This window comes from Callionymus lyra, chromosome 12, assembly GCF_982586985.1.
Source record: "Callionymus lyra chromosome 12, fCalLyr1.hap1.1, whole genome shotgun sequence".
Taxonomy (NCBI): domain Eukaryota; kingdom Metazoa; phylum Chordata; class Actinopteri; order Syngnathiformes; family Callionymidae; genus Callionymus; species Callionymus lyra.
The window spans coordinates 4,436,237-4,452,536 of record NC_141829.1 but is presented as its reverse complement, the minus strand read 5'-3'; the positions used below and the strand labels follow the sequence as shown (position 1 = coordinate 4,452,536).

The 16,300-nt window shown below is 50.7% G+C and overlaps 1 pseudogene across 1 annotated transcript; it reads right to left on the bottom strand.

The window, feature by feature from the left end:
* Positions 1-12,714: 12,714 nt before the first annotated feature.
* Positions 12,715-15,918, bottom strand: LOC148068028 (importin-4-like; annotated as a pseudogene). The gene is made up of 10 exons (XR_015713158.1): positions 15,821-15,918; positions 14,984-15,075; positions 14,532-14,590; positions 14,329-14,438; positions 14,139-14,247; positions 13,987-14,077; positions 13,757-13,909; positions 13,454-13,567; positions 13,140-13,263; positions 12,715-13,042 (listed from the first exon to the last, which is right to left on the bottom strand). The product of XR_015713158.1 is annotated as an importin-4-like (transcript).
* Between the last annotated feature and the right edge of the window lie 382 nt (positions 15,919-16,300).

Sequence of the window (16,300 nt, the reverse complement as noted above, 5' to 3'; positions counted from 1 at the left end):
ATTAACTTTAACTTCTCAGTTTCTACCTCCAAGTTAGCCAATTCAGTCCACCGTCTCAACTTCTCAAGAGTAACCTTCTGTTAGATTGGAAATTATTCTACACTATACGTATACGCCATAAGTTAAATTAATGCTAAAAAGATGATCAAAATATAGAGTATAAAATACTAGCCTCATCTAAGAGCTTAAACGTTTAAATACACATTCACAACCAACATTTCACTTGCATACTGATATACACTGTGTCAAGGGTAGCTTGAAACAGACTAGAGATTATTCAGCGATTTAATGAAGGACTGTCTGTCTGCTCAGTTCACACCTGTGGACGTGAAACAAAAGGGCAACACGGAACACACCCAAAAGATGGGGGCTGGAAGACAAAGAAACTTGCCCACACAACAGGCAAGGAAGGAAGTTACTCTCCAGGTGACTCGAAACAGAAGTTAACATAAAAGAACCACTGCCCCGGAATAGGCGACCCCCTGGACAGGAAACTTTCCCTTAAATGTAGAGACAACCCATAACCCAAGACCGTCTTTCCCGGAGCTATTGACCTGTACAGCTGCCGGCAAAGAGCGAGTCCGATCGATCGTAAAAGTTTCTATGTTTTTGTTTTGAAGCGGTGAATAAACGACCGTACACTCTGAATTGATCCTTTTTTCTCCATAAAGCAAAGTATTAAGACCCGGAGGTGACGTGTTGGAGCGACGGTAACGGACTCCGGTTTTATCCGTTTTACTTCTCAGTTTCCATCTGCATGCGTAGACACAATAATTCCTTCTGCTGCTCAAAACTCAGTTGGACAAACAGGTGGGAGTGGCATCACAGATGATTTCAAAACCTTCATTTCCCACAAGTGTGACTTAATAATATCCTTAACATTATCTTTAAACCGTTTATCACCCACAGAAATGTCAAAATGTTCTATTTTAACCAACTGTTCTCGTGTGCACTGCTCCAGCAGCTCCTCTGACGGAGCCTCATAAAAAGCTTCATCAATACTCATTTTGCACGTGAACATAAACCAGCAAACGGAATCACAAAAATGCACCGTATTGAGCAGAAATGCAGCACTTGCTCCGAAAACCACCTCTTAGTCAAATATCCCCTCCAACTACCCAACCCAACTAAAGTGCACACTAGTCTTCAGGGGCTACTGACGGCGGGTATTTACGCACTGTAAATCAGTAGAGTGGCAAAAGTGACCAGCAAGCTGGCAAGCCCTCCGAGTCTATGGAGTGCTCCCGAGACAATTGCTCGAACCACTTTCACCTCACACTACAATCACCCGCCAACGAATCCCAAAGGGGAAACGCGCTACTCCTACAGAGGACCTCAATAGAGGCCAACATGTGCGCTTTTAACGGTCAACACTCACCTTTCGTGGACCCGTTCGGGTCTACCACACTCTTTACTCCTAGTTTGGACGAGCTCCCAATTTGTTATGGTCGGCTCTCGGACCACAACAAATGCAGCAGCCACACACAGCTTGGAGAACCAAAGTACATTTATTGAACAAAAAATGTACCTAAACTACAACAAGCAGGAATGATCAACACGTGTGACCCGAGAACCCCTGAGTTATCTATCATAACCTCAGGTTCTACGAGTTGGTGCGAAGCCCTCCAACGGCTTCGCTATGGGTTTACCCCGAGGCACCGCCTCGTCTCTGAGAAAGCTTAATGAACTCGCCACCCAGCAGGGGGCAGTACCTTCCTATAAAGGCGGGAAGCACCCGCCGCACTTTCTCCAACTGAAAACTCAGCGAGAAGGGCGGCCGCTGGGCGACGAGGTTGGAGGGCTTCGCACCAACTCGTAGAACCTGAGGTTATGATAGATAACTCAGGGGTTCTACGTCATTGGTGCTCCGCCCTCCAACGGCTTCGCTATGGGTTTACCCAAAAGGCGAAGCCTGACGGGATAAATGTACCCCCAGCTGGACGCCGCTCCTGGAGCAGCATCACTAGGGCCCCGCCGGCCCAGGGTCCAAACCCACTTGAGCCGTGGGCCCTGAGGGGGGCACAACAGCGCTCAAAACAGTATGAGCAACTGATCCCGCCGTTACGTCGAGGAGATAGGCCTTAGCGAAGGTAGACGTGGACGCCCAAGAGGCAGCAGAGCAGATATCCTCTGCTGCCACACCCCGCAAAAGAGCCACTGAGGCTGCCACGCCACGGGTGGAATGTGCCCTCAGACCGCTAGGAGCGGATCCACCCGCTGCTCGGTAGGCCCGGATAATGGCCGATCTCACCCAATGAGAGAACCTCTGGGGGGAGACCGCCTCTCCCCGCCGGCATCTACCGTGGCAGACAAAAAGGGCATCAGAGCGCCTAAACTTGGCCACCCGCCGCAAGTAACAGGCCAACGCCCTCACTGGACACAACAGGTGGAGACGTTCCCGACCCGGGTCCGAGTGAGGCGGCGGGTGAAAGGCCCGCAGCGTGAAGGTCGTCGCCCGGAACAAGGAACTCAGAATCTTCGGGCGGAACGCTGGGTTAGGACGCAAAGACACCGAAGACTCCTCGACGCCAAAGGAAAGACACTCAGGGCTAATGGAGAGGGCACAAAGCTCACTTGCTCTCTTCGTGGTTGTTAGTGCCAGAAGGAGCGATACCTTGAAAGACAAGATATCCAGTGGGACTTGGTCAAGCTGCTCGAAGGTCGGGCCTGTGAGAGAGTCCAGTACCAACTGGAGATCCCACTGAGGGCTGGAAGGCCTTGCAGGAGGTCGAAGCCTGCAGGCACCCCGCAGGAAACGCGCCACCAAGGGGTGGGCGCGAACCGAAGCACCCTCAAAACCGACATGCCTCGTCGCTATGGCTGATGCGAACACTCTCAGTTTGCCCGTTATCCAGCAAATGTTGCAGGAAAGACAGGATAGCGGAGACCAAACAAGAGCTGGGGTCCAAGGACCTGTCTGAACACCAGCGGGAGAATATCCCCCACTTTGAGGCATAAAGCCTACGTGTTGATGGGGCCCGGGCGTTCTCCAGCGTGTGGAGAACGTCCGGGTCCAAGGTCCCGATCAGCTCGTCCCGTGCAGGAGCCACACCTTGAGAGGCCGGCCCAGCACCGGGGGCGCTGTCAGTGTCCCCCCCGCCTGACACAGGGCAGCGGGGCCCCAAGGGATGGCCCACGGGGCCCCGACCGCTATGCGCACCAGCTCTGGGAACCAGAGCGCCCCCGGGGAGTCTGGTGCCACTAGAATTAACCTCAGCCCCCCCCGCCTCGTCCTCCGAATCAAGGGGAGAAGGAGCCGCGGAGGAGGGAAGGCGAACAGCAGACCGACCGGCCACCTCGAATGGGCTAAAGCGTCCACGCCTAGTGGGGGGCGATCCGAAGCCCTGAGGGAGAACCAAAGAGGGCATTTGAAGTTCTCCTTGCTGGCGAAGAGGTCTGCAACCGGGTGACCGAATCGAGACCAGATCTCGCTTGCCACTGCCTCGGACAGACCCCATTCGTCCTGGACGGCCCCCCTCGACAGTCTGTCCGCTACTGCATTCAGCTCGCCCGGGACGTGCTGGGCTCTGAGCGAAAGCAGGTGACAGTCCGCCCACAGCCAAATCTTCCTTGCCACACACAGAAGGGCTGGGGATCTGACTCCACCTTGGCGATTTACGTACGCCACGGCGGTGGAGCTGTCTGAAAATACTAGGACGTTGGACTGTGACAGTTGGGGAGAGAGGTGAAGCAGGACATTGTGAATCGCCTTCAGCTCTAGCCAGTTTATGTGTCTGAGCACCGGACTGCTCCAGACCCCACTGGCGTAGGCCTGACCCGAGGTGCCTCCCCAACCTGTCAGGGAAGCGTCTGTAAACACTTGAGTGTAACGAAGGACGCAACCCAATGGAACTCTCCGCCTGAGGTTGGCGTGAGAGTTCCAAAACTGGATGTCCTGCAAAACCCGAGCGGGAAGGCGCACTTTCCGACCTCTTTCCCGCTTGAGGTCTAGCTTGAGACGACCAACCATCTCTGAAGCTCCCTCATGTGCAGCAAGCCCAGCCGAACAACCGTGTGGGCTGCCGCCATGAGCCCCAGGAGGGACATAACAGTGCCTGCTGTTGTCACGTGACACCGAGCTTCCAGCAACTGTGTTGTCAGTCGGAGAATGGGCTGGATACGCACGTCCGGGAGGCGCGCGTATCCTTCCTCCGAGTTCAACAGTACCCCCAGGTAAACTAACTGTTGAACTGGAGTCAGATTGTCTTGCTGAGGTTCACTGTGAACCCCAGGGTGGCAATATGGCTCAACACCTTCTGTGTGTGAGCGTAACTTTCTGCCTCTGACCTGGCAAGGATCAACCAGTCGTCCAGATAGGTCAAGATCCTTACCCCACTCACTCTCAAAGGCTCCACTGCCGCTTCCACACACTTGGTGAAGGTCCTGGGTGCCAGAGAGTAGCCGAACGGGAGTCGAGTGTACTGAAACACCCGACCCTCGAGGGCGAAACGCAAGTACTTTCGATGTCTCTTGACTATCGGTATGTGAAAGTACGCGTCGGTCAGGTCGATAGATGTCATCCAATCTCCTGGACATACACCTGAAAGCAGTTTCTTGACCGTCAACATGCGAAACGGGCGGGTAGCTATGAACTTGTTCAAATAGCTGAGGTCCAAAATGGGCCTCCAACCCCCGGTCTTCTTCGCCACGAGGAAGTACCGGGAGTAAAACCCTGTCATCATCTCGGCTGCAGGGACCAGTTCTACGACCTCCTTCTGCAGCAGAGTAGACACCTCGTTTCTCAAACAGGATAGTTTCTCCTGCTCCGCCATACGCGTCCAGAGAATCCCTGAAAAACGCGGGGGTTGACGGGCAAAATGTAGCGCATAGCCCCGCCTGATTACTCCCCCCAGCCAAGTGGGTCATAGAAGTAAAACCAGGCGACTCCAAGCCGAATAATGTTCTGTCAGAACTGCAGCCCTGGCGAACCTTGGGTAGTCCTCCGGCCCGCCCCCCAAGGACGGGCCGTAGACGAAAGGGCATCACACAAGCCGCGTCTCTATCTCTTGAATCCACAGAGCATGTACTCGAGTTGGATTCACTAGAACCCCCACTCTCATACATAAAAGCCGGCTCTGTGGGAGAAGCGCGCAAGTGCGCGTGAGACACCTCAGATGCGCGTCGTGCGTGTTCCCTTCCCCCCCCGGAAGTCTTCCCAACTCCCTGAGCACTTCTTAGTGTCACCGGAGCTGACAAAACCCGCAATGTGGAGGAAAGCGCTGGAGAATTAACCCGGAGCTGAAGTGAGTTAGGTCGCGCGCGCGTCGGCACCGCATCACTCACCCGGTCCCGTACATTCTCCAGCCCCGCTGGCGGTCCCGACCTGTTCGTCACTCGTGAGATCCGACCGCCACGCACCTCTCCAGTTGATCGACCAGACGGGACGGAAGTTCCTCGCCCTCGCCTGGTCTCAGAACGGCGAAAAAACTCGCGCGTAGAAGCACCAGGTTGCGTCAGTTCCATGGCGCTTCTCCGCTGCCAAACGTGACGTCCTCCACGGTGCCAGTGTTTGTAGACAGCGCTGTGGGGGAAGGAACAACCTCCGGTTAACATAGACATGTCCGGACAAGTTCCACTCACCTCATCAGCTGTCACGCTCTGTCGGGCACGAGCGCTGGTCGACGCGGAAGTAAACACGGCTGATTCAGCCGGTCTCGCGGACCTCTGCTCGTCTGTAAACAAAACACATGTGGTTGGAGTCTGCCCCTCATTCGTGTGGACAGACTCCATTATTGCAGTCTCGGTATGACCCGGACGAAGGGGTTTAAAACCTCCTTCGGACTGTGTTATGAGAGGAAAATCACGCCGTCTATGACCGGCGGAGCATGTTAGCTTAGCATTAGCGGCGAAAGTTTCTAATGACGCCTGTGAATACGTCACACTCACAGGCGGAAACACATGCACGCTACCAACATCTCTCTCAGAACGAACCACAGAAACGTCATACGTTCTTTTGTTTTTATTAACATAGAGCCCTTTGAAAGAGTAGGGGGGAGGAGGGCTCCCCCGAGACGAAGCCTCGACGCCCCTGCGTCCTCGCCGCTGCTGGCTCCCCGGCTCCTGCTGCGGAACCCGGCGACGCTTGCTCCGGACCGAACAGGGAGTCCTCCGTAATTGGTCCGTCCAGGAGGAGCCTCCGGTCTCTCTCCGGCAGCGCTGTGGCCAGGTCTAGCCACAGGTGCCGGTGGCCCAGCTGTCCAGCGTCGCGTAGACCCCCTCCCAGGATCGCGTACGCCTGCGACATCCGGAGGAGCGCAGCCACCGAGTCCTTGACTTCCTCCAACTCCGAAGGTCCAAGGTCGTCTCGGTCCACGGTGAGCCTGTCGAGCGAACCGCACAGGAGAGCCATGTTGTTCGCGAGGGAGACCACCTGCGTCCCCCCCTTGTAGGATCGGTTGAACAACATTGCCGTCAACCTGTCTTCAGCTCTAGGCAGAGCTACAGGGCGGCCTGGCCACAGTCGAGCCCCCGGGTCGAGGGCGGCACGTACCGTATCCGAGGGCTCCGGGACACCGCGCCGCCAGTCCACCCCGTCCACACGGCAATAGGGTCCGTAGGATCCTACGGGAGGCCCTGAAGCCATGGGAGAGGCAGACCCTCGCCGCGCGTAGCCCCAGATTTCATCCAGCTTAGGACAAATAACCCCCGGAACAGCAGGCCTGCGCGCTTCGTTCCGCCCCACCTTCACTCCGCATGTAAACGTTGGTGGCGCGAGTGGAGGCATGGGGGGGAGCTCGACCTCCATGCGGTTCGCCGCGGCGGTGAATATGCGCGGCAGGACGTCAAGCGGGTAGCGAGGAACCGGCCCGGCTCCCCCGACCGCTTCGACGTCCCCCGGCTCGGAACCGAACAGGGTGCTCGGATCCGCCTCATAACACCGCCGGTCTAGCTTGAGACGACCAACCATCTCTGAAGCTCCCTCATGTGCAGCAAGCCCAGCCGAACAACCGTGTGGGCTGCCGCCATGAGCCCCAGGAGGGACATAACAGTGCCTGCTGTTGTCACGTGACACCGAGCTTCCAGCAACTGTGTTGTCAGTCGGAGAATGGGCTGGATACGCACGTCCGGGAGGCGCGCGTATCCTTCCTCCGAGTTCAACAGTACCCCCAGGTAAACTAACTGTTGAACTGGAGTCAGATTGTCTTGCTGAGGTTCACTGTGAACCCCAGGGTGGCAATATGGCTCAACACCTTCTGTGTGTGAGCGTAACTTTCTGCCTCTGACCTGGCAAGGATCAACCAGTCGTCCAGATAGGTCAAGATCCTTACCCCACTCACTCTCAAAGGCTCCACTGCCGCTTCCACACACTTGGTGAAGGTCCTGGGTGCCAGAGAGTAGCCGAACGGGAGTCGAGTGTACTGAAACACCCGACCCTCGAGGGCGAAACGCAAGTACTTTCGATGTCTCTTGACTATCGGTATGTGAAAGTACGCGTCGGTCAGGTCGATAGATGTCATCCAATCTCCTGGACATACACCTGAAAGCAGTTTCTTGACCGTCAACATGCGAAACGGGCGGGTAGCTATGAACTTGTTCAAATAGCTGAGGTCCAAAATGGGCCTCCAACCCCCGGTCTTCTTCGCCACGAGGAAGTACCGGGAGTAAAACCCTGTCATCATCTCGGCTGCAGGGACCAGTTCTACGACCTCCTTCTGCAGCAGAGTAGACACCTCGTTTCTCAAACAGGATAGTTTCTCCTGCTCCGCCATACGCGTCCAGAGAATCCCTGAAAAACGCGGGGGTTGACGGGCAAAATGTAGCGCATAGCCCCGCCTGATTACTCCCCCCAGCCAAGTGGGTCATAGAAGTAAAACCAGGCGACTCCAAGCCGAATAATGTTCTGTCAGAACCGCAGCCCTGGCGAACCTTGGGTAGTCCTCCGGCCCGCCCCCCAAGGACGGGCCGTAGACGAAAGGGCATCACACAAGCCGCGTCTCTATCTCTTGAATCCACAGAGCATGTACTCGAGTTGGATTCACTAGAACCCCCACTCTCATACATAAAAGCCGGCTCTGTGGGAGAAGCGCGCAAGTGCGCGTGAGACACCTCAGATGCGCGTCGTGCGTGTTCCCTTCCCCCCCCGGAAGTCTTCCCAACTCCCTGAGCACTTCTTAGTGTCACCGGAGCTGACAAAACCCGCAATGTGGAGGAAAGCGCTGGAGAATTAACCCGGAGCTGAAGTGAGTTAGGTCGCGCGCGCGTCGGCACCGCATCACTCACCCGGTCCCGTACATTCTCCAGCCCCGCTGGCGGTCCCGACCTGTTCGTCACTCGTGAGATCCGACCGCCACGCACCTCTCCAGTTGATCGACCAGACGGGACGGAAGTTCCTCGCCCTCGCCTGGTCTCAGAACGGCGAAAAAACTCGCGCGTAGAAGCACCAGGTTGCGTCAGTTCCATGGCGCTTCTCCGCTGCCAAACGTGACGTCCTCCACGGTGCCAGTGTTTGTAGACAGCGCTGTGGGGGAAGGAACAACCTCCGGTTAACATAGACATGTCCGGACAAGTTCCACTCACCTCATCAGCTGTCACGCTCTGTCGGGCACGAGCGCTGGTCGACGCGGAAGTAAACACGGCTGATTCAGCCGGTCTCGCGGACCTCTGCTCGTCTGTAAACAAAACACATGTGGTTGGAGTCTGCCCCTCATTCGTGTGGACAGACTCCATTATTGCAGTCTCGGTATGACCCGGACGAAGGGGTTTAAAACCTCCTTCGGACTGTGTTATGAGAGGAAAATCACGCCGTCTATGACCGGCGGAGCATGTTAGCTTAGCATTAGCGGCGAAAGTTTCTAATGACGCCTGTGAATACGTCACACTCACAGGCGGAAACACATGCACGCTACCAACATCTCTCTCAGAACGAACCACAGAAACGTCATACGTTCTTTTGTTTTTATTAACATAGAGCCCTTTGAAAGAGTAGGGGGGAGGAGGGCTCCCCCGAGACGAAGCCTCGACGCCCCTGCGTCCTCGCCGCTGCTGGCTCCCCGGCTCCTGCTGCGGAACCCGGCGACGCTTGCTCGTCGCCCGCCGCGGCTGTTGCCGTTTCTGCTGGTGCTGCTGGGGCGGCTGGCTCTGGTGACGCTTTCCCCCCGCACCAGCTGATGGGGCCGACGAACGGGCTCTCCGTCTCCGAGCGCCGGACCCCCGTCGCGCCTCGTCCTCACGCCCATGCAGGTGATGGCGGAGCTGCGCCGACTCCTGCTGCGCTGCCTCCTGCCGGGCCACGACGTTCCGGAGCTCCGGACCGAACAGGGAGTCCTCCGTAATTGGTGTTGTGATAAGAAACATTTGGAAATCTCTGAATGATTTTACCGAGGGGAATCAAGTACAGCAAAAACAATAAAGGTTGTGTGTAGCATAGGAAGGTTCTAAACTGTTGTTGAACATTAAGGAAAGGATCAAAAAAAGAAATAGATTTAACAAATAATTACAAACGGTGTGTGTGTGTGTGGGGGGGGGGGGTGTATGTGGGTGTGTGTGTGTGTGTGTGTGTGTGGTGTGTGGTGTGTGCGCAGCGGAACAAAGTCTTGTTCTCCTTCACCTCTTTTTGAAGAGGAAGACGTGTGACAACAGCTGGAACAACCTGCGAGTGAACACATGTATAAGTTGACTTGAGAGCAGAAACAGCACGGGTTCCACATACCTGCTCCAGAGGGACCACTTCCACACGGCTGATGATGATTCTGCAGAGAGCAGCACACACGTTGTCAATCACCTGCAGGTCTGCCTCTCTGGCCAGCATGCTGGAGAACACTGACAGCATCATGGGGTACTCTCTGGAGCTCATCAATTTAGGAACAAGCACTTGTTCTCAGGAGGTTCTGGAGTTCATCTGACACTTCTTTTAAAGGATACAAGGTCAACATGGGACCTGCTGCTTCAGCCAAACACCCGAGACTGAAAGTGCTTTTGTGGCCAACTTCAGCATCACTGCCCTTCACTCCAGCCATCAGGACGGGAAGCAAAAGGTTGGACAGTCGGCCTGCGAGGTCTCGACCACCCGTGACACCGACCAGCACCTCCAGAATTAGACCGATGGTGTCATGTTTATGTTCTTCCCGTTTTATTTTGAAGGTGGTTTTCCGTTTGTATTGTGTCCTGTGTTTTCCTTTGACAGACGCTGGCAGGTGATGATTGAGTGGCGGGTTCTTCCTATTGATAAGGAGCATCTCTACCCGGAAGAACTCGCCAGAGTATTGCGTTTCCAGACCAGGTTGGCTATCCCTTCGATCTCGCTCCTCGCCTTTGAATCAGAACTTTGATAATCCTTTGGATACTCCTGACGTTGTCAGCACTTTTATTTAGTCACGTGAGTCCTTTTGTCTTTTTCTTTTAGTTGCTGTTCATTCCTATTACGGACCGCTCTGGATTTATTAAAGACTTTTCTTCTGAACTTTTCCTCCGTGGATTTTTGACTCTTCCGCATCTGGGTCTCCTGCCCTGATCGGATCGTGACAGATAGTTTCCATATAGAAAGTTATTTCCTAAACAGACACCAGTGAGACTAAAAATGATGATTACTGCAAGAAGAAAGTATTATTCCTGGCATTATTTAGCAGCATTTCTGACATCTTAACTTTACTCCGGTGAAAAGAATAGTACTGAAGCAGTACATGAATGCACCGGGCACTTTATATTCAATTTCATACACATGAGGACAGAGACATCCGATGTTAAAAACTCAGTTTGGCTGATGATGAGGCAGCAGATCGTGGAGGAAGGTTGCAACGCTCTCAGCTGGAACTGCTGCAACCAGCAGAGGAATTCCATGGCATCAAAACTGTTTTTAGACTATTTTGATGAATTAATAAGGTTCTTTGTTGAAATGAAATGTTCAGGCTTATAGTGGCAGCCTGTTGGTAGACCTACATCTCTCATCTCATACACCAGCTGAAAGCTTGTCTCAAAGAAAGGCAGGAAGTTGGCTCTGCAGAACAAGATAACAAAGGACATTTTATGATGCTGATATTAAAGGAGGTAATTGATGTTATTTTCTGACAGAACAGATTCTACGTTGGTTCTCAGGTAACATGTAAAGTATATCATTTGTAAATGCAACTACAAGTGTTTAGAAAATGGATGAATACCCAAGATTGTATGCAATTTCTCCAAGAGTATTACATTCATTTCCAAACATGGCTCTTTTTTTCCCCTGCTTCAGCCCCCTCCCCCCAACTGTTCTCACCTCCAAGCCACCTTTCTCCCCCCCAACACGCCCTACTGCCTCAGCTGCCCAACCCCCCACAGCCACCTCTCTCTGTTACATCTGAACAGGTGAGGAGAGAGTTAAGGCGACTGAAGATCAGGAAAGCTGCTGGACCAGATGGACTCAGCCCCAGACTGCTCAGGGACTGTGCTGATCAAGTTTGTGAGTTGGTCACACACATCTTCAACCTGAGCCTCAAACTGGAGAAGGTCCCGGTCCAGTGGAAGACCTCCTGTGTGGTTCCGGTTCCCAAGGCGGTACACGCGAAGGAGCCGAGCCACTTCAGACCAGTCGCCCTGACCTCCCATCTGATGAAGACCTTGGAGAGGCTGGTACTCCGCGAGCTACGCACGACGGTGAGCTCTGCGTTGGATCCGCTGCAGTTCGCCTACAGGCCAAAGATGGGGGTGGATGACGCCGTCATCTACCTGCAGCACCGGGCACTGACTCATCTGGAAGCCGCCAGTAGCACTGTGAGAGTCATGTTTTTTGACTTCTCAAGTGCTTTCAACACCATCCAGCCGGCGCTGCTAAGGAAGAAGATGGAGGACGCAGGAGTTGGGACACAGCTGGCAGCATGGACGATGGACTACCTCACCAACAGGCCGCAGTATGTGAGGCTGCAGGACTGCAGGTCTGAGGTGACCATCTACAGCACCGGGGTGCCTCAAGGGACAGTGCTGTCACCTTTCCTTTTTTCCCTCTACACGGCGGACTTTACCTATGACTCCAGCAGCTGTCACCTCCAGAAGTTTTCCGACGACTCGGCCATTGTGGGCTGCGTGTCTGGGGGGGGCGAGCTGGAGTACAGGTCAGTCATCAAGGACTTTGTTGACTGGTGTGAGAGCAACTACCTTTGCTTAAACACCGGTAAGACAAGGGAGATGGTGATTGACTTCAGGAAAAAGTCTCCACCACATCAACCGGTGAGCATCCAGGGCTCGGACATTGAGCTGGTGGACAGCTTCAAATACCTGGGTGTTCACCTCAACAATAAACTGAACTGGTCCACACACATCAACGCCGTGTACAAGAAGGGCCGAAGTCACCTCCACCTCCTCCTGGGGAGACTGAGGTCCTTCGGAGTGTGCAGACCACTTTTTTAAGGACCTTTTATGACTCTGTGGTAGCCTCTGCTATCCACTACGCTGTGGTCTGCTGGGGAGCAGGCAGCACGGACCGGGACAGGAAGAGATTGAACAGGCTGGTCACGAGGGCTGGCTCTGTCCTGGGCCGCTCGCTGGACTCGGTGGAGGAGGTGGGAGAGAGGAGGACACTCTCCAGACTATCCTCCATCAGGGACAACGCTCTCCACCCACTGCACCTGACCGTGGAGGAGCTGGCCAGCTCCTTCAGTGGCAGGCTCAGGCACCCCCAGTGTAGGACGGAGCGTTATAGAAGGTCCTTCATCCCAACTGGTGTCAGGATATTTAACTCTCTACTTTAAATATCCTGATGCTAATCCGTAGCGTGTTTTTCTTCTCGTGTGCTTTCTATTTTATTTTTTTCCGTTTTTTATTTCTATTTTATTTTATTCTATTTTATTTTGTTAATAGTGTCAAATTTCTAATTTTGTAAATAATTTGTATATTCTTAAGATTGTTTTATTTTGTATTATCTCTTTTATTATTTCTTTTTTCCTTGCACTTTATTTTTTTCAACTGCGCTGTTGTGAAAGTGTGTTTCCCCTCTGGGGATGAATAAAGCTTTTCTATTTCTATATTTCTTTCTTTACTGTCCTTGACGCTCATCAACTTCGGCATGATGGCAGATAGGTAAGGCGTCAGGCAGTCGGAGTTCACGGTGGAAATTGCAGAATACAAGCCGAATCTGCAAGACAGAGAGCAAACAGAGCTTCTTATAGGTGTCATTGTTGGCTAACAGTCATTCTTTTCAGACTTTGAACAAAACAACTTTAAACACGTACATTTGGAAATTCAGGTCGAGGTCCTCAGTGTCTTTGTGAAGTTTGAGGCAGAGCTGGACATATCCTGCAGCAAGAGGACTGAAGATATCTTTGCCAATAGTACGGATGAGCATCAATAGAGTATCTGATAACAAAAAAAAACATATTTCAATCTTTAGGTTATGATGAAATTGAGTTATTTAGTGAGGTTTGTTCCAAGCAGGCTGTCATTTGGCAGATGGCAAGGAGAAGTCAAGTCATTAGAAACCAGCGACCACTCCAGTAGACTGGACAGTGTCATCCAAATTAAACTTGATACAAACCATAACACATACCAAAGGATAGCATTTGCACACTCTTCATGTCCTCAGTGGTGGCCGTCAGGAAACACTTCAGACTCTCAATGACGAGAAAGAAGTAGGGAACCAGCAACTCCTCAGCATATTTACCTTCAACGGGGAGGTGACATTTGTCATTAAACAACCAAATAAAATGACATTCAAGTACTATAATCATAATAATTCATTAGTTACTATACCTTAGTTTGTGGGTACATATATATTTAAAATATATATATATATACTGTATATATATTGTATTGTCTATAATAGAGCAGAGATGAATGGTAATAATGTTACCAATGGTACGTATGACAGGGATCGTGAGCTCTAAGATCCTCAGCTCATCAGTGTTGTTGAGGACTGACAGCATTGTGTCCATAACAGTGGGCAGGTAAGGCTCAAGATCCTCTTCTGTTTGAAAGATAACATAAGGGTAGTTGCATGACTTATCTTTCAATGCACATCAATTCTGAGAATCAATTACTATGCTCACCCAATTCAATTATGAAGCCCTCCAGAATTCCAACTTTCAACATGAAAAATTCTGGTCTCCTTCAAGGAGGACAAGTAGCCCAGCAGCAAAGGCATCAACTCTGGGTAATATGTTCTCACCTCTGGCTGTAAATTGGCAGGAAAATATAGTTAATGGAAACAAACAGAACCTAACAATAATTTTCACCTGTAGACGTTGAGAAAAATCTTCAAGGATATAAAGTCCAGTATTGCGAACAACTTGATTATTGTCTGACAGACTCTGTCACACCGTCTGCATCACGGAGGAAAGCATCCTAAAAATCCAACAAACATTCATGTCATTTAACATTTGGTCAGTACAAAAACTTTTCTTTGCTCCGAATGACCAGCCATACTTGGTGCGGATCTGATCGTTGCATCCTTGAGTCAATGAACCAAGAAGAAAAAGCCCTGCCCTCCTGTGGTAGGGATTGGAACTGGCCAGGTATTCTTGAGGGAGGGGCATCTGGTGTGAAGGATTCAAACGATGATATAATCAAGACGTGCATCTTCACAACTGGTCAATAATTGTCAAAAAAGGGTTTAAATGACATTTCACCAAGTGTTTGAACATTTCCTCTTGTGGCAAATGTCTTGTGGCAAATGCGTCACCACAGTCTGTGAATGACAGCAAATGTTGGTGAATATTCTACATTCTACAAATGTGATGAATTTTCTACACAGACTAGGATCAAAAGACTGCAATATTACGACCGGAAAGGTGCAGGAACTGGAAGGTTTGCATTTATTCTGACATGGTGCTTTCACTTGTGCTCTGGTTGCACCGTATTTTAAACTTCCTGCATCATTCTACTCGAAATATCTTCATCTGTGTCTCTAAAACTGCAGTTTTTGTTCAAGGTCAAACTCTGGAAGGTCATTGAGGCCTCCTGTGGCTACACCCAACTATCGGCATGAACATTCACAGCAATCTTTAAGCAACTTCTAGACACAATCAAAATTAAACACATCATTTACAAATATTGGGCCGATTTTTGATCTTGGTTTTACCTCATCAGTCTGACCAGAGAGTTGATGCAGTCCATCGCAGACGATCTCGCATGATCACCCGTCGAGCCAGGCAGTGTAACATCACAGCTCACCTGAAAACAAAAGTACAGAGAGGGACTTAAGATGGTTAACAATGCAGGGTGTATAAAAACACTGTGGTATCAGTGTGTTAAAAGCATTTAAAGAAGTACATGAGATAAACAGAAAAAAATGTTGAAAAAACAAAACAAGATAAAGAAATGGATTAAATGCCAATGATAGTCATCATAGTCAATCAATAAAGTTTTACCTTACCTTTTACCTTAGTTTTCCAGAGATATCTTTTGTCTTTCACAGTGTAAGTAAATGATCTGCACTGCACCTGACCGTGGAGGAGCTGGCCAGCTCCTTCAATGGCAGGCTCAGGCACCCCCAGTGTAGGACGGATCATTATAGAATGTCCTTCATCCGGTGTCACGATATTTAACTCTCTACTTTAAATATCCTGATGCTAATCCGTAGTGTGTTTTTCTTCTCGTGTGTTTTATTTTATTTTTATTTTATTTTATTTTATTCTATTTTATTTTGTTAATAGTGTTAAATTTCTAATTTTGTAAATAATTTGTATATTTTTAAGATCGTTTTTATTTTATTTTGTATTATCTCTTTTATTATTTCTTTTTTCCTTGCACTTTATTTTTTTTCAACTGTGCTGTTGTAAAAGTGTGTTTCCCCTCTGGGGATGAATAAACATTTTCTATTTTATTTCTATTTCTTCTTTAAACATTCAAACGTTTAAAAAAACATCGAATCCATCACCAGATGACGTCATTGAAAGCTAGGTATTATTTTTCTTACCATAGTCTGAGGCTCCATCGTAACGCGAGGAATCAGCCGTTAGCACTAAGTGCGGGAGGAAGAGGCGGAGCTTCATAGACGGCGGGACGCGGCGGAAGGGGCGGAAGGGGCGGGGCCGGAAACCGCATCGAGGCTGCAGAGAGCGCGGGCGGGAGAGACGAGAAGGGACCAAACACGAGTGTTTAGATCTGCGTCGATGACTCCTCCCCCTTATGAACACCTGCTGGAAAGGTTTTCTAGACATTTTGTTTGCGGATTAAATGTCTGTAAATTACTTCGTATATATATATATATATATATAACGTAAATGGACATTTAATTATCATTAAAAAAAATTCAAACAAACTCGATTAAGTTCTGAATGAAACACTCGAGTAAGTAAATCATTTATATTTATAAAGCGCTTAAACAATCAAAACAATACTCAAAAAAGTATATACTTTAAAGATCAAGATAATACTGAGAACAACACAGGAGTTC